The 27503-nt window shown below is 45.2% G+C and overlaps 3 pseudogenes; 1 reads left to right on the forward strand and 2 right to left on the reverse strand.

Annotated features, from left to right (window-relative positions):
• LOC144252814 (dnaJ homolog subfamily B member 14 pseudogene) overlaps positions 1–14697 on the forward strand; it is a 28564-nt pseudogene extending 13867 nt beyond the window's left edge.
• A 4978-nt stretch (positions 14698–19675) lies between these two features.
• LOC144252824 (ankyrin repeat domain-containing protein 40 pseudogene) lies at positions 19676–21101 on the reverse strand (annotated as a pseudogene).
• A 2096-nt stretch (positions 21102–23197) lies between these two features.
• LOC144252815 (immunoglobulin heavy variable 4-30-4 pseudogene) lies at positions 23198–23675 on the reverse strand (annotated as a pseudogene).
• Between the last annotated feature and the right edge of the window lie 3828 nt (positions 23676–27503).

Consider the following 27503-nt stretch of genomic DNA (forward strand, 5'->3'; position numbering starts at 1 on the left):
CACATGTGGCTAAGATAGCACCTGGCAATCAGCCAGAAGGCATTGCCTGGGTGGTGACCAAAAATCAGACCACCTCTAGGATAGGCTCAGAACCCTTCTGCCCTCGTGGACAGCTCCTACCTGTAGGATGAGTGTACATGTGAATTTCCCCCACCCTGCTGATCTTTATCCTGATTGGCTCCTGTACATTATATTAGCTGTGTATGTTTTATCAATAAGCTGAGATCCTGCTTTGACTGGTCTCCCTGAGGCATCTGATTGTCCTCCTGCTGGGGAGGACTGAGCGCCAGCGGTCAGTTGATCCTTTCCTTTCTTGGTTCATCCTGGTCAGGAAGTGCTCTTCCCAATATCTCCTACAGGTCAGGAGGGAATGGGGCGGGGGCTAAAAACCTGACAGGAGCCCATCTTCCTGAGCCCAACACCTTCTCCCAGGACTCTTCTCTCTTCCTGATGCCCAGTCTCACTCCTGGAATCCACTCTGGCTCTGGGTGTTGAGTCTTCATGTTTGAGCCCAGCACAGCCCCTGCTTTCTCTTCCACTGCTCTCTGAACATAGATATCATTTTTCTATCCTGAGAGTACACAATACTGACACTTTGGTGGTTTTTACATGAAGTATAGCCTTCCTTATCTTCTATACTCCCTGTTATCCAGGACACACAAGCAAAGACAACAACAGTAAAATTGGATACAATATTGGGGCTGGAGTTCTGGATCAGTGGCAGAGTACTTGCCTGGCATGTGTGAGGTACTAATTTTGATCCTCAGCACCACATATAAATAAATTAAAAATTTAAGTATATCAACAACTAAAAAATATTTTTATAAAAGATTGGATATAATATGTGCTCTGACTTTTGTCACATATGTGATGGTGAGCATTTGTGAAGAGAGAGAGAAATTCTGTCTAAATGGCCCAGTCCCCAAACTGTGCATCTAATATGAGAGTGTTCTCTAAGTTCAGCTCCCACTTTATGTGCAGGGATTTTGTTGGATTCCAACTCATCACCTTACCCTATAAGCTTATAGTGTCCTGGCAGGGTTCCAATATCTCTCTTTGATGGGAAGAACAAGGTTAACAGATCCCAATACAAAACATATACAACCTTAAACAAACTGGCTGCTATTAAGATGTATATTTTTGTCACAATATACAGTATGTTTCTACAATATAAACAGTATGTTTGCAAAAGGATTTACAATTTCTGATGGTGGACAAAGAATGAGATGTTGAAGGGGTAGAAGGTGAGATTATAGAGTTATTAGTTCTTAGGAAGTAAGAAAGAGGAATCAAAAGATGATGGTTAGTAGCAGGAGAAGAGAGAAAGTGATTTTGGGGAGATCAGAAATGGGAGACAATAAGTACATAAGCCAAACACTTAATATTAAGAAAAATAAAATTAAAAAGTGAAAATGATAAAAGATGTAAAATGTAAAAATGAGATAAAAGAATATACAACACAACTGTAATGTATGATTCAAACATCCCTGTCCTCAAAATTCTAATTCATGCAAAGTACTTGGTTTCACAAATATTTTGGATAGCATCTTCTCCCCTCTGCTGCACCTGCTCTCCAGGGAGGCATCAAGCTGAGGTCCTCAGAGGCTCCCTGCAGTGGGAAGGCTGTGCCTCCCTGTGAGGGCCTCCTTCAGCTCAGGAGCATCCAGTTGGCACAAAGCCCTCAGGTCCACATGCTGTTGCCATCTGTGGTGGGCACAGGGAGAAATTCAATCTCTGTCCTCACTTTCAGTTGTCATAAGCTGAGTCCACATAGGGCCCTGTCTAGCTCACTCTTGTGACAAGCCTGGGAGATGGACCAGCCAGTGTCCATATGGACTTCATGATGTTTTCAGGGTGAGGATTAATTTATTCTAGTTCAGTATGTATGTGGTATCTATCAATCTATCTACCATTATATTTCATCTATCTATATATACTCTATCAATAATCAATTATCTATCTTTCTTACCCCCTTGCTAATTTGTCATCTGTGAACTAGGCCTCCCTTCCTCCTCTTGTGATTTGCAGAATTAGGGGAAGCAACTGTCTTGGGATCATCTTGGAAGCACAGTCACCTGAAAACAATGCTGCTGCTCTGCAACCCTCACCATGTCAACGTGGTCCCAGAATAGATAATAAAACTGACATCATGGGCATGGCCACCTGGTTTCTCATATGGCTGGTAGAGAGCCTTTCTTGCAAACTGCACCCCCAGTGTGACCCCAGCACCATTCTGTCATTTATAACCATCTGCCTCTCTTTGCCTCCTGCCTTCTGCCATGAGGTGGTACAGCCTCAGGAAGGCCTGGTCAGGAGCAGCACCTTGATATTTGCATTTCCAGAACCTGCTGCAATGTAGCTCTCTCATTGTAAACCATCAGCCATGGGAGCTGCTCAGAGCAGTAGAGACTGGACTCAGCACACACTGGTGCAGGGGTCTGAGGTGGTTGTAGTAAAGATCTAAAGATGTGAATGCAGTCCTGGGACTGGGCAAAGTGTTGGTCTGTGCCAGCTCAGATCTGGGAGCTGAAATAGTCACCCAACAGCCAATCTGACAGCACCTGTGGGGCTAACTCTGCAGGCATATAGGGTGTAAAAGTGTGGAGGTGGTCTTCCCCCACCTGCATTCCAGAGGATGTCCTGGGTAGCCCTGGAGCTCAGACAGAGCTTTGTTCCAGGTATTGCCCCTGTAAGAGTCCCCCTATGCCATGGCCAGTGGAGCCTTGGAGGAAAGCCCCCTAAGGCCACAGCACATAGATCTGCCATCTGCAGGGCCAGCTTTGAGGGCAGCAGGCAGGAGATGCCACCCTGTGCCACATAGCCAGAGGCCAGCAGAGACATCGGGTGGGACAGACTAAGGCTTAGGGACAAGCCTCTGCCCAATGTGCATAGGAGTTAGTATATATAGTCCAAGAGGTTTGTTCTTAACACCAGTTCCATGGCTCTTGAAGCACTTTGTATGATCATCACATTTTTCATTAAAGAAGATGTGGAAATATGATATAAATAGAGGAAGAATGTCATTTAACTAACAAGAATGGCATCCTGACCCTCCTGGAACTAGGCCTGGCCCTGGAGTACATGGATCTGGCTGAAATAAGACAGGCAGAGGAAGACCATCACCACACCATCAATCATATGGGGAAACTACTGCATCTGGAAAAAGAGGACTATGGCCATTGGAGATGGGAAGGTGTAGAGAGAGCAAGGGTTAGGATGAGTGGTAAGGACCCCATGCAGAGGGGCCTTGTCCTGGTGCTCCACAGCTCACAGTGCACTTTGGCCCACAGTCAGGGTGTTCTTTAATCTTGCAGACTGGAGCAGAGCAGCTGGGTGGGTTCCCCTCTCCAACGAGGGACAGGTGATGGACAGCTGGGTGTGCACAGCCTGGGATACATCATGGCACCTGGCACCCATGTGTCAGGGTGCTGTTCTCTCCCTCAAAAGAACTCCACAAGAACTCATATTTTTGTAGCTATAAAAATAATTTTTGAATCACTAGCTATGTTTCTGATGGAGAGAGATGCTGACATTCTTAGTAATGTTGGTGATCAAACACCATCACATGAAAAAGAAAACAAAATACAACAGCTCATTCCTTATTCAGGCCCTTCAAAATGTATTTAACTGTCAAATCCCTAAATCTAATTTAGGCAACCAAGTCCAAATATTATACTCATAAAAGTAGACACAAGGCAGGTGCAGTAGTGCACACCTACAATCCCCATGGCTCGGGAGGCTAATGCAGAAGGAACCAAATTCAAAGCCAGCCTCAGCCATAGTGAGGCACTAAGCAACTCAGTGAAATCCTATTTCTAAATAAAATATAAAATGTGGCTGGAGATGTGGGTCATTGTTCAAGAGTCCCTGAATTTAATCCCCAGTACCTCCCACCAATAAAGCTGGTTTAACCAATCAAATACAGACTGTGTGCAAGTAAGGGTGTCATGTTTAGGAAAAGAGATCCCAGCATCCTCCTTGACTCAGGAAGGAGCTGAGTGAGCCCTCTAGAGCAAATCCTGATGTTTCAGTTAGCCAAAGTAGACAGAAATGAAACCATTGAGAAAATAAGCAATTGAAAAAATTCTGTTAATCTGATACAATATCATTTTTCTTTACCAATGAAAAAAGTATTATACAAACTATGATTATTATTTAGGTATATGTAAGAACATCAGAGAAGAAGAAGAAAAATCATTGTATTTGTATTTGGTATAAATAAAAATAGATAATAATTTGAGAAGATAATGACAGGTAGAGAAATTTCATATAGAAAATACAGGCAGGAAACAAAAGACTCTTCAATAAATTTTGTTCATACATCTATGAATATGCCAAAATAAGCAACACAATTACATAATTAAAATTCTCAAATAAAATATTAAAATATGGAAATATTGTTTATTGAAAGAGAAATGGCTTGTATTGATATAAAATATAAAACTCTAACTTAGCAACTTATAAGGTTTATATGCAAAATCGGTGTTATAACACTCAATCAACGTCTTTTGGCAAATACAAAAAAAAAAAAAAACAAAAAAAAAAACAAAAAAAAAAAAACATTTAATTTTCTGGAATGAACCAGGAGTAACTTAAGATGATCTGGGATATAACAATTTTCCATGACCATTTTCACCCAGATTGCTGCTGAACTCTCAGGACAGGATGGGCATTGACGTGAGCAGGAACACAGCCCAGGTTGTCCCTGTCTGTAATCCTGAAATCTAGCCACAGTGGCTGGAAACCTGGACAGGATCCAAGCTGACTCTGCCAGGAGCCAGGTGTCCTGGAGTTTCTCAGGCTCAGGGTCTTCTCCCAGCAAGATGGGGTTAGAGCAGCACTAGGCAAACTGTGCCTTCAGGGTCCTGAGGCCAGTGGCAGAGCTGACCTGTTATTCCCACAGTCTACGCAGAGCTGTCCACTCTCCCTCCTGGGTCTTTGCCAAGGGTGCCCCTTTCTCTCACCCCTGTCCACAGGCCATGTACAGCTTGGATCCCTGGGTGTGGAGTGTGGATGTCACAGAGCCTTATCATGACAGGTAGGCGCTCACATACACCAAAGTTACTCTGAATATGCATATTTCTGTGCATTGACCAGGTTTAGGGCTTTCTGTCACTGCTTCCCTGTTCAGTCCATAGATATTTGGTTCAGATAATTCCTTGCTATGGGTGGTGTTGAGTGATGACTGGAGGTTTGGCAGGTACAATGGTTTCTAACAACTGGTTGCCTTGCAAAACCCTTTCTTAACATAAGTGAAAATAAAATTGAATCCAGACATTGTCAAGGGTCCACAGGGGTGGAAGTTTCTGGCCCACTATGTGGGCTTTGCTGTCAAGTGTATTCTGTGACCTGATCCATGACAGGAAGCACACTGAGCAGATTGGGAATGAAAAGATGTCATGGGGAGAGAAAGGGGATCCAGCTGAGAATGCAGAGGGTAAGATATGGCATCAAGTGTTTATAAAGTTAACCTGGGTGTGGTGGAGCTCACCTCTAACCCCAGGTACTCAGAATGCTGAGGTAGGATAATTTGTTCAAGGTAAGCCTGGGCTTCTTAGGGAGAACCTGACTTAAATAACACTCAAATTGGGTTATAATGGAACTCAGGGTTATGACTCCATTGTATCAATCCCTGGTACTGAAAAAATAAATTTAGAAAGTTCACATTAAATACACTGAGCAGTAAATATTATTAAAAATTAATTTTCATCAGAAAATAATGTTGAGTAGCCTATGCTGAGCAATGGAATTATAGACAAGCCTGATCTAGAGGAGGAAAAGCATCTGAGATTCTGAGACAGGAATGAACTAGAGAATTTCCATACAAAATTGTGTCTTGGCAGGTCCTGGCTGAGGAGGAGCCTCAAGGACTGAGGTAAACTCTTCTCTCCTCCCTCTGAACCTGCTCCTTAGCTTGCTGAGCACCCCCTGATGGCCCTGGGCACCCTGCAGTGAAGTTTATGTATAGATTCACACTGAGGTCCCCTCACTGTGGCTCTGGCACAGTAATAGATGACTGTGTCCTGGGAAGTCAGGGAGTTCAGCTGCAGGAAAAACTAATTCTTGAACATGTCTCTGGACTTTCACTCAGCTTTTGAAATATGGGCTCTAGTTAGTACCACCATTATTTTATATATACTCTATTCATTCAGCACCTTTACTGGGGGCTGAAGGATCAATCCAGTGCGAGCCATAACCACTAGTTGTGATGGACAATCCAGACACAGGACAGGTGACATATAGGGTCTATAAGGGCTTCAACAGGCCAGATTATGACTTCTGCAGCTGAACCTGCATAGGACACCTGGGGACAAGGACAGTCACATGCTATCAGTCACCTGCAATCACAACCTCTGCATCAACCCAGGTCAGACACTGGAGACACTCACCTTGGGAAGGTGTGACCAGCTAAAGAAGAGTCTAAGCAGCCTCATCTTTTAGAACACACTCCTGCCTTCCCAGAGATCTCAGCCCTGTGTGAGCAGAGAGCTGTGATCTCCCACAGCTCAGAGGGCATTTTGAACCCAGAGCAGGAGAAGGACTTTGCCTGTGGATGAGGCTTTTCTTACATCTGGAGAGGCTGAGGTCAGGCTGCCCAGGTCCTCTGTGCTCGTGAGGTGTGTCCCTCCTTGGAAACCAAGTAAAGCTTTACCTGTGAGAGGAAATTAGTTGGGTTCAGGGGTGCTGGAAGGCTTTCAGAGGAGAAACCAACATTCCTGAGCTCTTCCTCTCAACAGGAGAGGACAGGATGGAAGTGCTGGGCCAGGTGAGAGTACTGGGAGCAGAGGCAGCTCTCAGCTGCAGCCTGAGGCTGAGAGCCCCTGAGTGCCCCAGAGCAGCAGAGCCAGGCTGACAGCAGACAGGATGGCATGCAGGGCAGGCTGGGTGAGGGAGGAGGCCCAGTCCCCCTCCCTGTGCAGCATCCCTGCAGTGAGACCTGCCTTGCCCACAGCCCAGCATTTGGAGAAAACAGTGGACACTGTCTATAGTGAGGTGGGTCACTGAGAGGGCAGGTGTAGTTGCTGACTTCCTGATGAGGTTCAGGAATTATTCTCCTGCTTGAGTGAGCACAGCACCCTAATAAGACATGTGGGCTCCTCTCCTTATTCCCTGTGGTGTTGACCATGAACTTCCTGCAAACACTGAGCCTGCAGCACCCACCTCTTGGTATTGGGGTGGCTCAGGTAAGACCTGCTGGTCTCCAGGTTTTCACCAAAAAGCCAGGTGTGCCATTATATGTAGTTTCCAAGTCCTAGAAAATCATCTGATTTAGAAAGCTATTCTTCAAGTTAGACCATCACAGCAATGCACCTAGACCCTTGGCATGACACTCTTTTCTCCTCCCCTCATCCAGGTGTAAACCAGTGGGTTCTAGCCCCCAGTGTTTTACTTGGCCCTACCTGAGATTTCATGTCCATCTACTACATTAACATCATGCTCACTTATAGCTCTCTTTCATTAAGCTATGATCAAAATATCGTAGATCCAATATTTTGGTCTCGCAGGCTCCTTGACTTCCTCTCCCATAACGTGGGTTGCTTTGGAACTGTCCTGAGTGGCCTCATGCTCAGTTCAGGTGATTTCTCCTCATACTCATGGATGATTGACATTGGTGACCTGTTGACACTAGAGCCTTGGCCAAGATTTCTGAGTCACAATTGAAAAAAAAAATTCTGTTTCTCACATTCTTTCTGTGTAAGGCACATCCCAGTGTTCTTTCACATCTGAAGTCCAGGGATTCATAAAACATAATTCTTGGGGACAATTTGAAATAATAAAATCACAATGCAGAGACATTGCAGGGAACATGGTCCTCCATTGCTGGTCACAAAAATATTTGTTCACAGCATGAAACAGAAACAAGAGGATAGGTAGAGGGAACCTCCTGGGAATGGATGTCTGGGGGGAATTGCCTTCCCAGGCAGTTAATGTCCATGGATAACAGCAAACATACTATAGGTTTGATTGCAAATTTGACCTGGCTACCAGGGCTGTGGAGGAAAGTTGGCCAGAAATTATATTGGTGACTACCTGTAAATTGCTTAGCTGCTGCCTGAGTATATATACAAGGTAACTGTGCAATAAAATCAGAACTGCTTCTTTCTTGGTCTCCAAAGGTCTTGATTAGTGACTCTGCAGCCATAATCTCCTCTACCCTGTACCGTGGACTTCCTTCCTGGGTGAGGAGAGCCCACAGACCCAGGAGACTAGGAGTCAAGCTACTATGGGACCAGTTTCCACTCCTCAGTACTGATCCACAGACCTAATATCATCAGAGAATAGTGATGCACACACACCAATGTTATAGCAGCATAGCTCCAGGAGCCAGGTGTAGCACCAGCCAGGTGCTGTCCACACAAGAGTGGACAGAGAAAAATGTGACCTGCGTGCCCACTGGAGTTCCCACAGCAACAAGAAAGAGAGAAATAATGTCACTTCTTGGAAAATGGACTGAATTGGGAACATGATGCTTGGAGAAAAAAGTAAGACTCACCAAGTGAGGTAATGAAAGATGTTGTCACATGCAACAGTTACACTCAGGGCAACCCACCAATCCAATACCAGGGGCTCTTCTGGAACCTCACAGAAAGTAGGAACAGAAGGAGGAAATACTCCTCAGACCACCCCTCCTTGTCCTCAGGAACAGCATCCTGGGCTGAAGAGAAGAGTCCAGAACAAGAGTCTGAGTCCTCAGAGGAGAAGCATCACAGGGAGTTGGCAACAGGGAGAGGCAGGTTTCTGTGGTGGGTGGGAGGTGATAATGTGGGCCAAGACCACCTCCCCACTGCAGTAGGGACAGACAAGGGCCTCCCTAGGGGCCCTTCATGTGAGCCCAAAGCCAGACTGGAGAGAAGCTCAGATTAAGTCCCCTAAGGCAATCCCAGCCTGGAATAAAATTTATCAGGTTACAGAGCTTCAGGTGCAGAAAGAAGTAGGGGAGCTGGATGTCATTTAAGGAGCCAGGAACCAGATGTGAGGGGATCAAAGCACAGGGTGGTTCCAAGGAATGTTTTCATAAGACAGAAACCAAATGCTATTGAGGGCCCCATACAACAGAAATCTCCAAATACAGAGTGGACAAGGTTCAAGATGATATATATAGAACACTTAGAAAAAAGCAGGTCTGGGGCTGGGGATGTGGATCAAGCGATAGCGCGCTCGCCTGGCATGGGTGCAGCCCAGGTTCGATTCTCAGCACCACATACAGACAAAGATGTTGTGCCCACCGATAATTAGAAAACAAATATTAAAGATTTTTCTCTCTCTGTCTCTCTCTTTTAATAAAAAGCAAAAAAAAAAGAAAAAAGGAGGTTAAAGTAATTTTCTGAAATTATAATAAATTATAATAAAACACATGAAATCCAACAAAATGCCTGTCTGCTAACATAAAATCCAAGCCAAGCCCAACAAGACAGGACACTGAGATCAGAAAAGAGGACAAGAGGGACATGAAGCAGTCTCAGCAAGTTGTGTGAAACACAACATACACTATGAATGCTTATTCGGGTTTCAATATGTATTCCACTGTTATATCACAAATCTAATGTATATAACTTTGTCCAAACATTCTACTCAGAAAAGCAGGCTTAAGCTATAGAACTCAAACTGTCTGAAAGTGAAGGGCACCATATTTAGGGAATGGTATCTCAGCATCCACCAGGGCTCAGGAAGAAGCTGAGCAAGATTCCCAGAGTAAGTTCTGAGTTCTGAATGAGGCAAAGGAGACATAAACTCAACCACTAAGGAAAAAAATTAATGAAAAAATTCTATGTTTATCAAATGCAAAATCACTTCTCTTCACCAATGAAAACAATATTGTACAAGGTATGATTGTTAGTTAGGTATACATGAAAACATCAGGGATATACAGCAAAAGAAAATCATTGTATTTGTATTTGGTATGAAAAAATAAATTATAATTTGAGAAGATGATGATAATGCTCAATATAAAATATTACAAATAATTAAAAATATAAAAGTTTTGTTGATTGAAAAAGAAATGGATTCCACTGATATAAAATATAAAACTCTAAGTTACTTAGAAACTTATCTATTTTGTATACAAAAAAAGTGTTATGACTCTCAATCAAAATTTTTTTGGGAAAAAAATCAATTAAAAATAAAATCTTTGGGAAAAAGCACAATAATTTAAATTTATGAAGTGAAGCAGGAGTTGCCTGGGAGTATTGTGGAACTAAATATTGGTGATGCTCATCCTCACCCAGACTGGAGCTGGACTCTCAATAGGGTGGGCACCTATGTGTCCCTCTCTGTGATCCTGAAATCCAGCCACAGTGGCTGGAAACCCAGGCACTGTCCTAGGTGCCTCTGCCCAGCAGCCAGATGGCCGGGGGCTTCTCAGACTCAAGATCACCTCATAGCAAGATGGAGTCAGGGTGGTTGTGGGCACAGTGTGTCTTCAGGGTTCTGAAGCCAGTGGCCCCACTGGCCTCACTTCTGGGTATGGAGCTGAGAAAGCTCCTGAGCATGTCTTCCTCTGGTGCTGGTTACTCTTGACCATCCAGGTGGAGCTTTCCCTGCTGACCCCTGACACTGTGGGGGCTCGCTCTCTCCCCTATCCCTAGGACAGCTGAGTCCTGCTGCACCAGTCCAGCACTCCCTCAGCATCACTGTGGGGAATTCAAAGTGTCTCTCAAATTCTCTGTGTCTGTGGAAGGCCCCAGCCTGGATATCACTGTGGAGAAGTCCCTCATGGTTCTGCAGGAGGGCTCAAACACAGTGCTGAGAGCAGAAAAGTACCCGGGATCCCCCTTACCCTGGTTATCTCCTCTTCTTCCTCTGGCTGCTAAAGGCTCTTCTCTCTGGAGGGATCAGGCTCCATAAACTCTGTCTGTGACATGGGCCAGGCTGCCCTGTGCTGAACTATGGAGCTCTCCTGTGTCTCTGCAACCTGATGACAGCAGAAATTCTGATAACTGGTTGGTTTCAGAGACAGTACTTGGAATCAGGCCCTCCTTTAGGAACCCTTGATGATGGGCCTGAGCTGCGACCTTTGAGTGTCCTAGTATGAGCTGGGTCCGGACCCCACTGTCCATTTTGCCTCACTCTGAATCCAGAGTAGAAAGTCTACTCTGTGACTGATTGTGTGTCTCAGAAAGTGCTGTCAACAACTCTGCAGAGGGCTCTGGATATTGTGTGTCTCACTGTGAGGTCACTCACAGGAGCAGGTGTGGCCACACCCTGTGCTTATGCATGGTGAATCTCTGCTCCCTTACAGTGATGACTTTTGAATGTAGAATTGAGAGCAGATGAACAGGATTATAAATCTAGAAAAGATCCATGGGGAGGCTCTGAATTGAGGGGAAGCCCCAGTGGGAATCCATTTGAACCTCCCTCTTCAAGAGTTCAAGTTGGAGCCTGTGATATAGGGCTCTAAGTGGCCCTGGTGTTCCTGGCACCCTGAAAAACAAGGAAACAAACATTTTTGTCAAAGATATCATAGAAATATACAAACTGAATTAAAAAGGTATTAATTGCCTAGGACCCAGGGGGATAGAGAAAAAAAGCCTCAATACACAACAAGAAACCAGTCCTCAACCACTCTCTGCACCTGCTCCTGTCCTGACCCTGAGATTCTTATTGCTGAGCGCCCCCTGCTGGTCTTGGTCACAATGTGGGAGGTTTGTTTCTGGGCTCACACTAAGGACCCCTCACTGTGTCTCTGGCACAGTAATAGGTGTCCTTGTCCTTGGCTCGCAGACTACTCATTTGCAGGTACTGCAGGTTCTTGCATTTGTCTCTGGAGATGGTGAATTGGCACTTCACTGAGTCTGGGTAGTAGGGGCTAACACCATTTTAGTTAAATTGTCAAAACATTACAGGCCCTTCCCTGGAGCCTGGCAGATCCAGTTCATCCAGTAGCTGCTCAAGGTGAATCTAGAGGCTGCACAGGAGAGTTGCAGTCCCCCCCCAAGGGCTGCACGAGGGCTCCCCCAGACTCCAACAGCTATATATCCACTTGTCACCTGCAAACACAGAAGCATCCTGGTCAGGACACTCTCACTCATACACTCATTCTCTCACTTCTGTCCACTCACACACTCAGGGTCTCTGGTTCTCAATTATTTACCTTTTAAGACAGCCACCAGGAAAACCCAGCTGAGCACACTCTCCATGCTAATTGTCCTTGCAGTGACCAGTCAGGAGTGGGCCATGGAGCAAGCACAGGGACTGCATACATGGTCTCAAGCCCAGGGCTGTGTCAATGGGTAAGGAACCTGCCACTCACACACCTAGAGCAGACAGTGCCAGGCTGCCCCTGTGTCTCCATGGTGATTTGGCCATGATCAGGACCTGTACCTGAGGGTGAGACAGGAAAGGAGAGGCTCTGGCCATGGGCTTCTATTGAGTGAAGTAGGCTACAGCCCTGAGAGAATTCAGACCTCTCCATTTCTCCCATTTTCCATGCCCAGCATCTTTTTTGTCCTGTCCAGGGAATATGGTGAAAGAAATATATGGAAGTGGATACGTGGTCAAGAACAGGAAAGACTTGAAAATTGGAGCAGTGTTCTTGTATCATCTGGGGCCTGAGACCAATTATAGCTAGCTAAATATCTATCTATATTTCTATGTATCTATTATCTATCATCTATCTTTCTCTGTGAATCATCAATCATCTATTATGAATATATTATTTATCATCATTTTCTTATATTTATATCAGCTTTGATAAATTATTTTGTCACTTATTTATATTTGTATATCATCTTTTATCATTTCCTTGTTATCTGTCAATGAAATACCTTATCTATCTACCATGTATCTCTCTATTTGTCTGCCCTCTGTCTGAGCATATCTATCTATCTATCTATCATCTGTGACCTGTTCCTCCCTTCCTGCTCCTGGGCAGTGCAGGACCTGCGGAAACAGCATCTCACTGTCTGGAACATGTGTCTTGTGATCCTCCTGGGCACACAGCTACTGCCCATGCTGCTGCTGCCCTGTCTTTCTCAGCATGTCCACATCATCCACAGATAGAGAGAACAACTGACACCCTGGGCCAGGCTCCCCAATAGCCTGCCCCTGAGACCTTCCACCATGTCCCCACTGCACTACTGAGGTCATATCCCAGCACATGTTCCTGTGTGGTGCAGAACATGTGAGAACCATGAGGAGGAAGTGCGTCTGAACTTAAGGGTTTGCTGTAGATCCCCACTCTCCAGCTTATCCAAATGAGGGCCAACCAGAGGTCTCTCAGATGGCAGGGGGGAAGCCCAGACTGCCCACCTCTAGTCAACATCACACTGCAAGCTTTAGCAATAGCAATTTACAGGACAGGGAAGCAAAGGCCCTTCAAAGTGGGAAGGAGAATTCAAGGAACTTCAGTTTTAGATGACCCAATTTTATATACATAAAAAGCTAAAGAGGTCCCCGCCCCTCTCTGCATATGGCTGCTGTTGCCCTGGGCTGCTGTGAGCTCCTTAGCTGGCCTCGCCTCCTCAGCAGTGGCGGCTTCCCCGTTGTAGCCGCGCTTCTCAAGGAAAGGGAACCAGGCGCAAGTCCTGAGGGGAACCGGAATAAGAGATCACCAGGGAGGCCCGGATCCCCGGCAACCCAGCGCTCCCTTCAGAAGCTCTACCCTCTGCCCTGGGCCCGCTGTTGCTCAGGCTGGTCTTCAACTCCTGGGCTCAAGCAGTCCTCTTGCCTCAGCCTTCCTGAGTAGCTGGGAACAGAGCACTGTGGGAGATAATTATGAAAAATGAAGCACTGCTGGAAATAGTCCTCATGCGGAACACCATCAGGTACTAGTGATCCCAGCAAACCCCACTGCACAAAGGACAGCGTATCCCGTGGTGGTGAAAGTGGAAAATGCTTTACCAAAGACCAAGTAGAGGGAGTTCTCAGCATTAACAAATGTAAAAATTACTATGAAGTACTTGGAGTTACAAAAGATGCTGGTGATGAAGATTTGAAAAAAGCTTATAGAAAGCTTGCTTTGAAGTTTCATCCAGACAAAACTATGCATCTGGAGCAACAGATGCTTTTAAGAAGATTGGAAATGCTTCTGCTGTTTTAAACAATCCAGAAAAAGGAAAACAGTGTATCTCACAGGCAGTGAAGAACAAGCATGTAATCACCAAGACAATGGCAGATTTAATTTCCATAGAGGCTGTGAAGCTGATATAACTCCAGAAGACTTGTTCAATATATTTTTTGTTCAATATATATTTCCTTCAGGTAGTGTACACTCATTTTCAAATGGCCGAGCTGGTTATAGCCATCAACATCAGCATCCACATAGTGGACATGAAAGAGAAGAAAAAGAGGAATCGGAGGTTTTTCTGTGTTTATCCAGCTGATGCCCATTACCCTACTGATTCTTGTGTTATTATTAGCCAACTGATGGTCTCCAATCTTCCTTATTCCTTATATCCCAGATCTGGATCAGAGCAAACCATTAAAATGCAAACAGAAAATTTGGGCCTTGTTTACTATGTCAACAAACATTTTAAAAATGAATATAAAGGAATGTTATTACCAACGGTAAAAAAAAAGTGTAGAAGAAAATTATGTGACTAATATTTGAAATAATTTCTGGAAAGAAAGCAAAAAACAGATATGCAGTATGCAGCAAAAGTATACCGTGATGATCGACTCCGAAGGAAGGCAGATGCCTTGAGCATGGACACCTGTAAAGAAGTGGAGCGGCTGACTAGCCTTTATAAAGGAGGATGAACTGGAATTTGTATTTATACCTTTCAGCATGCTCTTTATCTCTTCTGTAAATTTAATTTCATCATGAAAGCTGAAAAAAAAAGATTTGATATTAAAAACTGAACTGAATAGTTGGTTCTTGAAATCTTGGGCTGTTTATGACCTATTGGTTCCTTTAAATAGTAAGAACTGAGAACTGAAATTAAGATTTATGTTTCTGCAATTATTTTAATTTTAAAAGCTTATATGATTCCTCAATAAAAATGCTTTGAGAAAGGATTTTCATACCTGTAGCAATTCAGTTTTAGTGATTCTCTCTCTTTTCCCTCATGTAAATATTTATGGAATGATCATTTTGTGTACATACAGATTACTGCCTTTTACTTAAATTCTTTTAGTGTTTAGTTCCATAAGACACTTCCTTAAAAAAAAAAAAAAACCAAAAAACCAAAAAAAACCTAAAGAGTCCACCTTGAATGTTACAACTGACAAACTGGTAAAGTCACAAAATACAAAGTTGCCATGCAAAATGTGACATTTTATACATCAAAAGTAACCATGTTGTGGGCTGGGGATGGGGCTCAAGAAGTAGTGAACTCATCTGGCATGCATGGGGCATTGGGTTCGAGTCGATCCTCAGCACCACATAAAAATAAAATAAAGATGTTGTGTCTACTGAAAACTAAAAAATAAATATTTAAAAATTATCTCTCCTCTCTCTCTCTCTCTCTCTCTCTCTCTCTCTCTCTCACTCTCGCTCTCACTCTCTCTTTAAAAAAAAATTAATCATGTTGAAAAATTCAAGAAATAGTCCTATTCAAAATTGCTACATAATTATCTAGAATTAAATAATCCAAAAAAATGAAATATATCCATTAGGTAAACTCTAAATTCGTTTAAAGCAATTGAAGATAAAATACAGAAAAAGTGGAAAGATATCCCAATTCATGGAATTGGAGTAAAAATACTGTTGATTGTACACACCCCATGAAACCACCTGAGGATTCAATGCATCCTTTGCCAAAGTTCCCGTGACATTCTTTACAGAAAGAGAAAGCATAAACTTAAAACTCACAGAGAGCCAAAGGGAAACTGAACATGCAAAGCCACCTTCGCCCAAAATAGCACTGCCTGGTCTCATCTCTACCTGCACATCAACATGTACCACAGGTGACAGCAGCCTAGAGAGCTGGCCCTGCACTGAACCCACACACAGATGCAAGGAGATTTTGATGACAGGGTGCAGCCACACACATGTAGTCCACTGGGTCTAGCAAAAAGGTCAGGAATCCTTATTGGAAGGATGGTTCTTTACTGAATAGCTCTGGGAAAACTGGACAACCACAGGCAGGAGATTAGAATTAGACCCCCACTCTCACCAGGTAAAATCTCAGCTCCAAATCAATGCAAGACTTACACACAGGTCCTGAGATGTCAAAGCCATGGAAGAAAACTTAGGAGACACTGAAAGGTGCTCACACAGGAGGAGAAATAAGATAAGAACCTAAAAACAAAGGCCATAGAGTAAAAGTGGACAGATCAAGCAGCAGGATTCTCCACAGCAAAGGAAGCTACTGACTGAGGAGAAAATCTACACACTAGCAGAAAATTTATTTGGAAAGCTGTTGCTCCAACAAGGGTCAGAAATGCAGAATGAGTGGGAAAAGCCAACAATTCAGTAGCCAAAGATAACACAGAGCAAATACCCCACAGTTTACTGCACTTGGGTAAATTACCTATGTTCACATCTATCAAAGATCACATAGAAATAACACAAATAACTTATCAAACGCTCAACATCACAAATCACCAGGAAAATGCAAACAAAACCACAGGGAGATTTCAATCCTCCCTGGTGAGATGGCTCCTTGAAAAGGAGGAAGATAACAAATGCTCACAGTGGAAGGGGTCAGGGTACTACTGGGAATGTAGACTGTGTCATGGAGAACACTATGAAGCTTCATCAGAAATAAAATCAGGTCTCACCCATGATGTAGCCACCCAGGTACTGAGTGTTTTTCCATAAGAAATGTAATCTGTACATCAAATAATTATTGGAAAACCATTGATTATTGAAACACATTTCACAATCAACAAAGGAGTCATTCAGGGGTAGATGGATGAAGAACATCCACTATGCACAGACCAGGAAATATTTTATAGCCAAAAGAATGGCATCCTGTCCTTCCTGGCCCTGGGCATGGCCCTGGAGCACATGGTCCTAGCTGAAATGAGTCAGGCAGAGGGAGACCATCACCACACCATCACTCATGTGGGTAGCCTACTGCAGCAGGTCCTGGAAAGAGAGAGGACAGTGGCCTCTGGAGATGGGAAGGTGCAGGGAGGGTGGGGGTGAGGGTGGGTGGTGAGGGCCACGTGCAGAGAGGGCCTTGTACTGGGGCTCTGCAGCTCACAGGGCACTTGTGGCCCACAGCCAGGCTGTGCTTCACAGTGAGTGGGACAGAGCAGCTGGTGGGCTCCCCAGACTCAGGAGGGACAGGTGATGGACAGCTGGGCGTGCCCAGCCTGGGACCCATCATGGCACCTGGCACCCCTTGTGTCAGGGTGCTGTCTCCTCTGCCTCACAAGACTTTACAAGGTTTTAATGTAATCATGAAAATAAAGCTGGAATGGCCAGCTGTGTGTCTGAGGGAAAGAAATGGTGACATTCACAGTGATGTTGATGATCAAACACCCTCATGTGTGAACAACAATATACAACACATCATTATTTATTCAGATCCTTCAAAATGTATTACACTCTCAAGTCCTAAATCTAATTTGTATAAGTACATCCATGTATTATACTCAGAGAAACAGGCTTAAGCCATCAAATACAGGCTGTCTTCAAGTTAGGGGCATTGTGTTTAGGGAAAGTGATCCCAGCATCCACCTGGGCGAGGAAAGAACTGTGTGAGAATGCAGAGCAAGTCCTGAGGTTTCAGTGAAGGAAAGAAGACAGAAATCAAACCATTGGGGGAAATAAATCATTCAGAAATGCCCTCTGAATGCAATTGGGTTCTTTTTAGTCATTAAAACACCAACATTTGTACAATGTACAATAAGAACCTCAGAGACATATAACAAAGGAAAACTGTTGTGTTTTCTTTCTTTCTTTTTTTTTTTTGGTCAGTTAATATTTAATTTTAATAATACCTGTTATGTTTGAAGAGTAGCAATGCACAAAGAAAAGAATCCTCTGTGAATGTTTACACCCAGTGTGAACACATGCTTTAAATATGCAGTGGGGAAGGAGAGAATTCACAGTTAACAAAGCTAAAAAAACTCTTGTTATAAATTACACAAAGCATATAAAAATATTTCTCTGAATGCATAGATTAAGACTTTAAACTCACCTACCAGCAACTGTGCAGTCTAATCCCACTGCCAGAGTCACTGACCACAGAGGATTCTATGGAGAGAGAGGTCAGGGTAGGGCAGAGCCCTTGCTCCCTCTGCTTCTGAGCCTGGAGAACAACTCTGTAGGCCACCTCCTAACCAAGGGCCTCCACTGCTTCTGAGAATCTCTAATTAATCTAGGTGGCTAAAAGAGTTTTAACCCCAGTAATTTAGACATGAATTAATACTGAACCATTTCTTGAAGGATAGAACCATAGTTAATTGTATCAGTAAGTTGTAACTTTTCAAAGTGAAGGAAGAGGTTAGTACATCTAGATAATGTAGTTTCTGATTGGTTGAAACACAAGGGAGGTTTCTTTAAAGCACTTAAGAGAAAGTAGGTAATAAAGTAACCTTCACTATGCTATGCACACTCCACAAGGATAAGTCACCAGCAGTAAGGGGGGAGGGGATACGAGGAAGTCATTAAACAGAGTGACTCCAAGAAGTTGGCCTTGAGGAATATCTCAGCCTCATTTCAGTACTTAAGCAGCAGCAGGAGGCCATTATCTTAGTACAACATTCTCTTCCATTGACATCTTCTGCACCTTCTTACTCAATTATAGTGTTCTAATAAAATTAAGTTAACACAATCAGGAAGTTAAGTTTCTTTGGAAACTATAGGCACTATGGGGAGAAAGCTTCTTAAGACAGCAGGGATGCTCTCCAACAGCTGGCTTCAACCCCTGCTCTCCTGTCTACCTGGGCAGCTCTGATTTCTAAAGCTAAGCTGTTTGTTTCAACGAGACAGTAGCTTTTCTTTCACCTTAATGATGCTGAAGAAAATGAAAAGAATCCTCAAATGCATTCTTGAACAAAATTCTTATGCCATGCTCAATAGTTTAATCAGGTAAGTTTTGTTTTTAAGTCTGGTAGACTCACAACTGATTTTGTTGAGTGGATTGGTGGTGGCAGTAGGGGGAATTCCTAAGATCAAACGATTTGTTTAAAAAAGCAACAGATTTCAGAGTTGTGTAAAAATCCTAATAATTTCAAAATAACCTTTATCTTTGTTACAAAAATAAAGATGCTAACTCCTTTAGTTCAATTTCCCACAATAACCTGTAAAATAGCAACAGATTCAGGCTCAAAAACTGCTTTTCATTTCTAGTGGAAAATGAGAATGTAGAACACGGACTGGCAATGCTTGTGCTCTTCTCAAACAGTGCAATTAAATACATTGATGACAGGAATCGCCTCAGTAAAAATGCAGTGGCTTTTTTAGAAAGCCTCAGAGAGCCCTCTAGTGACCGTGAAGAGGAGGTAAAGCAGAGATGATAGTGGAGACAGAAGCAGTTGTGAGTGTTCGCAAAGGAAAAGTGGGGGAGGGGAAGCTTTTGGTTAACAGCCTATTTACAATTAGGTAACTGTATACTTAAATACTTTTCACCTGAGTAACATTTATAAATATGTTCTAAGAAACCTCACAGCACAAGTCACACCAAAATCCCTTTGTCCAGTACCCGTGCTTTCCCCAGTCTTCCTCTCTAGTCAGTTTGCAATTTCAGGAGAGTCAAGAGCATGCAACACTAAGAAAGGCACGCCCTGCCCTTCAGGTGCACTGTCAACAGGAGTGGCCGGAAATAGGTTCTGTGCTCTCTCAGCTTCTGCTTAGACAACTCTCTTACATTCTGCACATAAAACACACTGGATATAGAACCTCCGGCTTCTGCCTCTCCAGACCACTTCTCAGCTGTTCAGAGCTTCAAGCAATAGGTTTATTGTGCACCAAGAGGCTTGGAAGAGTGGCACCGCTGCTGGGGGACAGGGGCTTCTTGCCTTGGCAGAACAACGATGTTAGTGTACACTACGCAGTGGCACCAGGGAACCTCGTGGGCATCCGAGGCTTTTGGATCAATGGCTTGTCCTTGCCCCAGAGGTGACATACATTGTCACAATACTCAGCGATAAAAGTCCCTGCTGCATTAGTACGTCAGTTTTGAAGCTCTCCTGTTGTAGCAAGGCCTTTCAGTCAGTGTGGACGCAGCATTTCTGAACAGAAAATTGTTTTCACTTATCATCAGAACCAGTTCCAGCTCCTGGAAATCTTGGAGTCGAGCGACATCTTTGTCCTTTCTTAGCAGTGTATTTGGTAACTTTCTGATCTTCTCCACTTGATCTGGATTAACACCCAGCTCACAGCAACTCACTCTGAGCAGTTCTTGGTATGTAAGCTCTTGTCGGTCCAGTTCAATTTCAATGAAATCATTTTCTCTAAGAGATGGGTTCTGAATCCTTACCTTGAGTACAAGCTCTTGCATATTAAATGAAAATGTTCCAGTAAAAAAAAAAAATGGCTGGAATGCTGGCTCCGGTCCTGTATAAGTCCCATTTTGAGGCTCCAGAGTCACTGGTGGCTTAGATGGGACAGAAGAGAAAAGGGAGCGGGTCTGACTCACTGGTGGCTGACAAACAGGACCCGGTTTTGTGCTTTCTGGTGTTCTGAGTATGGCAGGGGGGGCAGTCACATCACCGTTCTGAACAAGTGCCAAAGAAGGGTGGTCCCGGGGAAAGGCTCCTAGCAGGGTGGGTTCCCCAGGGGGCAGCAATGGAGGTGAGCCATCTGTAGGGGGGGATACTGGGGGTGTGGAGGAGCCCCCATTCTGCAACTGGGCTGAATCCTCTGCTCTGGGAGTATAGATAAAAGGGAAGGCTGGGTTGGCCAAATAATTGGGAACAAAGGGCAGTTCTGACTCCTTCTTCAGCTGAGGAAGGGTGTCGTCATCATTATCATATTCTTCCACTCCCATGATCTTCCTGATTTCTCTCCTTGATGTTAACTGCACTGGCATTTCCCCTTTTGTGGTAAGAATTTCTTTGTCAGCACCTGACTGTAACAGGTATAAGACCACCTGACCATGGTTGCGTTTACATGCCCAGTGTAAACAAGTCCAGCCGTTGACCTCATTTTGGGAATTCACATCAACCCTGCTCTCCACCAGTTTCTGCACCTCCCGAATGTCCCCCAAGGCCGCGGCCTCCCGCAGCCTTTCCTGCTGCTCCTTCTGCTCTAGGAGGGCGTTCATCTTCCACTAGTCCTCAGGCCCCCCCGCAGCCCCGCCCTGGCCTCTCAGCGCCGTCGCCGCCTACTCGGCCTGCTCCCGGCCATGGGGAGGGAGCGCTGGGCTCGGCTGCCCTGCTCGTGCAGCCGCCCGCGCCAGGCCCAGGCCCGTGCTCCCTCCCGACCGCTGCCCGCAGCTCCCCAGGTGCTCCCGGCCAGCAGGCCCCTGTGTTTTCTTTTAGTATGACCAAACATATATAATAAATTGAAAAGATGATGACAGGCAGAGAAATTTAAGATATACAAGGTACACAGGTAAAATTGCTCTGCTATAAAATTGTGTATATGCATTTAAAACTACATCAAAACGGACTACACAATTTTCATTTTTATAATGCACAAAAAATTAAAGAAATTTTAAAAAATGAGATTGTTAACGATAGATGTAGAATTGACAAGCATTGTTACAAATTTTAGTAGTATAAATTTTAGCCACTAGCAAACTTTATATTTAAAATCAGTGCCATAGCTGTCAACCAGCCCATATTTTTCAAATATTCCCAATAATTTAATATTCTGGAATGAACCTGGAGTAGCTTAGGATGATCTGGGATATCAAAATTGCCACTGTTCATCTTCACCCAGACTGGAGCTGGACTTTCAGGACAGGGTAGACACTGGTGTGAGTAGTAACAGAGCCCAGGGTGTCCCTCTCTGTGACCCTGCATCCAGCCACAGTGGCTGGAAACCCAGGCAGGCTCCAAGCTGCCTCTCCCCAGCACGTGTCCTGGAGCTTCTTGGACTTGAGGTCACCTCACACCAAGATGGGAACAGAATGGTCCTGAGCAGAGCATGTCTTCAGGGACCTGGAGCTAGTTTCAGAGCCACCTTACAGCTCCCACAGTCTCCTACATAACTGACCACGCTCCCTCCTGGGTCTTTGCCAAGGGAGCCCCTTTCTCTTCAAGACCTTTCTCAGGTCACCCCTGTCCACAGGCCATACAGAACTTGGAGCCCTGGGTTTTGGAATTGGGTGTCACAGAGCATCATCACTAGGATAGACAGCTCACATACATGAAAGTTTATTCTGAATATGCATATTTCTCTGCATTTTAACTGGGTTTAGGCCTTTCTATCACTGCTTCTCAGTTTCGTACATAGCCATTTGGTTCAAATAATGCCTTGTTGTGGGTAGTATTGTGTGATGGCTGGAGGTTTGGCAGCTACAATGGTACCTAACAACTAATTGCCTTGGAAAATTTCTTTTTTAACAGAAGAGAAAACAAAACTGACTCCAGACATTGCCAAAGGTCCCAGGGGTGAAAGGTTCTGGCAGTATGTGGGCTCTACTGTAACATGTGTTCTATGACCTGACCCATAACAGGAAGCACACTGAGCAGATTGAGAATGGGAAGGTGTCATGAGGAGAGAACAGGGGATCCATCTGAGCATGGAGGGGATAAGACATGGCATCAAATGTTTATAAAGTTAACCTGGATGTGGTAGAGCTCACCTTTAATCCCAGGTACTCGGGATGATGAGGTAGGAAGATAACTAATTCAAGACCAGCCTGGGCCTCTTAGAGAGAACCTGTCTTAAAATAAAACTGAGGCAGGGCTAGGATGGAGCTCAGGGTAGGGCCCCCTGATATGAAACCCTGGTACTGAAAAGATAAGTTTATAAAGTTTACGTTGCAGACACTGGGCAGAAAATATCATTAAAAAATTAATGTTCGGGGGGGGGGCTGGGGTTGTGGCTCAGCTGTAGAGTGCTCACCTAGCACACATGAAGCCCTGGGTTCGATCCTCAGCACCACATAAAAATAAATAAATTAATTAAATAAAGGTTAAAAAAATTAATGTTCATCAAGAAATATTGTTCAGTAGCCTGTGCTGAGCAAGAGAATTTCATACAAGCCTGATTTAGAGAAGGACAAACTTCTGAGATTCTGAGACAAGAAAGATGTAAATAATCTCTATTCATGGTAGTGTTAGGGGGTGTGCTGGCTGGGAAGAAACCTCAGGACATGAGGGGAACTTCACTTTCTTCCCTCTGACCCTGCTCTGGAACTGACCCTGTGTGATGAGCGCCCCCTGCTGGCCATGGGTGCCCTGCAGGAGGTTAGTGTCTGGGCTCACACTGAGGTCCCCTCACTGTATCTCTGGCACAGTAATAGGTGGCTGTGTCCTCAGTGGTGAGGGAGCTCAACTGCAGGGAGAACTGGTTCTTGGACGTGTCTCTGGAGATGGACACTCGGCTTTTGAGGGATGGACTGTAGTTGGTACCACCACCACTAGTTATGTACCCTATGTAGTCCAGCCCCTTCCCTGGGGGTTGACGCATCCAGCTCCACCAGTAATCACTGGTTGTGATGGAGTAACCAGAGATAGCACAGGTGAGGGACAGGGTCTGCGAGGGATTCACCAGGCCAGGTCCTGACTCCTGCAGCTGCACCTGGCACAGGACACCTGGGGACAAAGACAGTCATACCCTGTCAGTCACCTGCAGCTACAACCTCCCCATGGATACAGATCTGACACTGGGGACACTCACCTTGGGGAGCTGTGACCAGGCACAGGACAAGACCCAGCAGCCTCATCTTCTAGACCACACCTGCCTTCCAGAGAACTAAACCCTGTCTGAGCAGAGAGCTGGGAGCTCCCACAGCACAGAGGGCATTTGAACCCAGGGCAGGAGGAGGGATTTGCATGTGGGTGAGGCTCTTCTGATATCTGGAGAGGCTGAGTTCAGGCTGCCCAGGTCCTCTGTGCTCCTGAGATGTATCCCTGTCTTGAACCCAGGTGGACCTTTACCTGTGAGAGGAGAGCAGGTGGTTTCAGGGGTTCTGGAAGGCTGTCAGAGGGGGAGCCTACCCTCCTGAGCCCAGGCTGCCTCTTTCAAGCCCTTCCTCCCTGCACCTGGGAGGGTCTCAGAGTGGCAGGAACATGCCCAGCATGTAAGAGGCCCCAGGTTCACCTCCCAGCCCTGAAGGAGAAGCCCTCAGTGATGACTGAACAGAGCCCAGGGCTGAGGATGGGGTTCCCCACATCCAGGAGAAGAGCCCCCCTTTGTTCTCAGGACTAGTTCTTCTCTTTCATCTCTGTGAGATTTGGGGGCTACAGACTGAGCAGGAGAGGAGTGAGCAGGGTCTCATCCTGCTGTGTGCCCAATGCCCTCCCCCACCCTCTGTCCTGCTTGTCCTCCTGACTGTCCAGCCAATTCCTGTGGACAGCAGTGGGTGGGAATCTGCTCTGAGCTCTTACCCTCATCTGTCCTGCCCTCTGGTCTCCACCCAGAGAGGACAGCAGGGAGGTGCTGGGCCAGGTGTGAGTCCTGGGAGAAAAGGCAGCTCTCAGCTGCAGCCTGAGGCTGAGAACCACTGAGTTTACTCAAGCAGCATAGCTTGACATCAGACAGGGCTGGCATGCAGGGAAGTATGGGGTGAGGGAGGGAGCCCCAGGTCCAGTTCCTTGTGCAGTGTCACTGCAGTGAGACCTGCCTTGCCCACAGCCCAAGACCTTGCTCATCTCCATGATTTTACCACCTAAATTCATGAGTGCCATCTGGTGAACTTTCTATGTCCTAGAAAATCTTCTAACTTAAAAAGCTATTCTTCCAGGCGTACTAAAGGGGAGACATCTTCAGATGATCTTAGCCCTGACCTGGGGAATCTGGACTCTTCTTTAGGATTCTCATTCCCACTTCACCTGTGTCAAGTGTGAGACGGTAGACTCTATCCTGCCAGGGCTTCATATGGCCCTGCTTGAGGTAACATTTCCATCCAGTCTCACTTAGGCTGAGCTCTGCATTTCTGTTATGATCAAGGTGCATGGATTCAATATCTTGTCTCTCAATTCTCCTCCATGAGTTCTGCAGCCAGGACTCACGTTCCTTTGGAACTTTTCTGAGTGGCCTCCTTTTCAGCTCAGATGATTCTACTCTAGTTTGTGAACATTGAGAGTGCTGACTAATTAAGACAGGATCCATTGCCAAGATCACTGTGAGTTATAGCTGAAGAAAAACTTCCTGTAACTCATTTGCTTTCTGTCAGCTTTTTTCATCCTTCTTGCCCCTGGGAAATTCTTTATGATGAATGCAAATAACCAAATCCAAATTCACAGACATTGCAGAGAATGTGGCCCTCCAATGTGGTCAGAAGAAATTTTGTTCTTAACAGAAGACAGTAAAACAGGATACAGTGAAGGATCTTCCTGGGATTGGGTGTGGGTGGGAAATGCTTTCTCAGGCAGCTCATGTTATGGAAAACTGCAAAACTACAACAGTTTCAAATGTGAGTTTGACCTGGATCCTAGGGACGAGCAAGTCTGACTTGGCCTCCAAAGCTGAAACACTCTTGCTTTAGAAGTCTGGAGCAAGGCAAGCCTCGTGTTCTTATGTTCCTATGATGCTGCTTCAAATCCTCAGGTGTGCCTCTTTCTCTGTGTGCACAGCAAATAAGGAGAAGGAATCACACAATATTTAAAATTCTTTAGACTTATTGATATAGTTATCAAGGCTGAGAATTTAATGTTGAAATTCATGAAAAATGTTGAACCTCACAAGTACATGGGCCCAGAGTAGGAAAACAGAATATTACTTACGGATAATAACATTTAACATTTAAGAACTGCAATCAGACAGAGAAATTGGAATTTGTATAATTAGACAAAATATCTTAATACAAACACTCCTCTGGACAGTTCTTTACCTTATCCTGGGGCAGAGCTACCCTTGATAGCCCTGAGCTCCCCCTCCTTGTCCTGAGCTCCCTGAGTCCCCTGAGTCCCCTGCTGATTCTGAGATCCCCTGCTGGTCCTCAGCTTCCTCTGTTGGTCCTCAGATCCTTGCTGGTCCTCAGCTCCCCCTGCTGGTCCTCAGCTCCACCTGGTGGTCCTTAGATCCCCATGGTGGTCTTGAGCTTCCCCTATAGGCAGGTTAGTGACTAGGCGCACACTGAGTTCCCTCACTGGGTGTCTCCCACTGGAATACACAACCATATCCTCAGGTATTAAGCTGTTGAGTTCTAACGATACCTGGCTCTTGGAAATGTCCCTGGTGATATTGACTCTCAGGAGTATTGATTTCAACCCCTGCAGGTGCAATTGGGAAAGACATCTGGGGAAAAGAACCAGCATATGCACAGGTACATCAGGGAGTCCTCAGGAACAGCAGGGGGCTCAGGAACAGGTGTGTAATAGTATCTGCTTCCACCACTATATGTTCTTCTAGCATACTCCAGGACCTTCCCAGGATCTTGGCAGATCCAACTCAGACCATAGGTGGGAAGTAAGAATCCAGTGATATCACAGGTGAGGGACAGGGTGTGCAAGAGCTTCACCAGGCCAGGTCTCAACTCCTGGGCTGCACTTGGGACATGACACCTGGGTACAAGAAACATCACCTCTTGTTAATCACAATAGCACCTGCATAACCACAACCTTCTCAGGAAATCCTTGTACATTCTCAAAGAGAGGTGTCACCAGGCAGAGGAGCAGCACCAGAACCTCCAGGCTGCAATGAAGAATTAATGAGAAGGAGAGGGGGGCTGCTCAGCCAAGGCTGGGCTTTCAGCTTGAGATTGGGAGCTGCTTTGCATGAGGAAGTCCTAGGGTACAAGTAGGGAGCAGACGGCAGTGCCACCATCTTTCCCAGGAAGAGTGTTTGCCTTGTGCTTCTCAGAGGCACCGGGAGACAAGCTGGGGAGTTCTTTCATGCTTCCTGCTGGTCCTCCTCCTGCCAGCCATCCAGAAATGGGAAGGCCAAGTGTGCAGGGATTGCTAGCATCACACCAATAAGGGATGTTTCCTGCAGGAGTGCACAGCCATGCAGAGGTGAGTTGCAGCCACACAGAAAGGTTCTGGATGAGTGGTGTGGTGTGCTTGTGGGGCTCTTGCAGGTGCAAGGGCAGCATGGTCAAGGGTCAGCTCCCATCCTTGTTCCCCCAGGATCAGTGAGGTCACTCTATTCTGCACTACTCCTGTTTAAACACCTCGTGATGAAGCTGCTCATACCCCTGGGATGCCTGAGATTCTCAAGTTCTCAGAGGACGTCTGAGGCCTGCCTGTGTCTGTGCCTGCACAGCTGCTCCACCATGAGAACTCCGGGCCTGAAGGTCAGCCTCCTACATTTCTCTCTTCCAGTCTGTCCTCTTCTTATAGAGCCCATAACAAAACAGGAGATACTTAATGTCCTCATTTGTTTAGTCAGGGGTAGAGTTGAAAAATCATATATTTTAAAGACATTCTAAGAGTGACCAGAACAAGAGGGCAACACAGAAGAGGATTTTGTTCCCATGCAGAGACCAGATGCCTCTGGTTGCTACTGTGACATCACCAGCAGGAAGAGAGTCTGATGTCATCTTCTGTGGGGCAGGAATTAACCTTGATTCCTGAGGCTGCAGAACCACCTGTGGATAGTGAAGGGATCT

Source organism: Urocitellus parryii, unplaced genomic scaffold, assembly GCF_045843805.1.
Source record: "Urocitellus parryii isolate mUroPar1 unplaced genomic scaffold, mUroPar1.hap1 Scaffold_60, whole genome shotgun sequence".
NCBI lineage: Eukaryota > Metazoa > Chordata > Mammalia > Rodentia > Sciuridae > Urocitellus > Urocitellus parryii.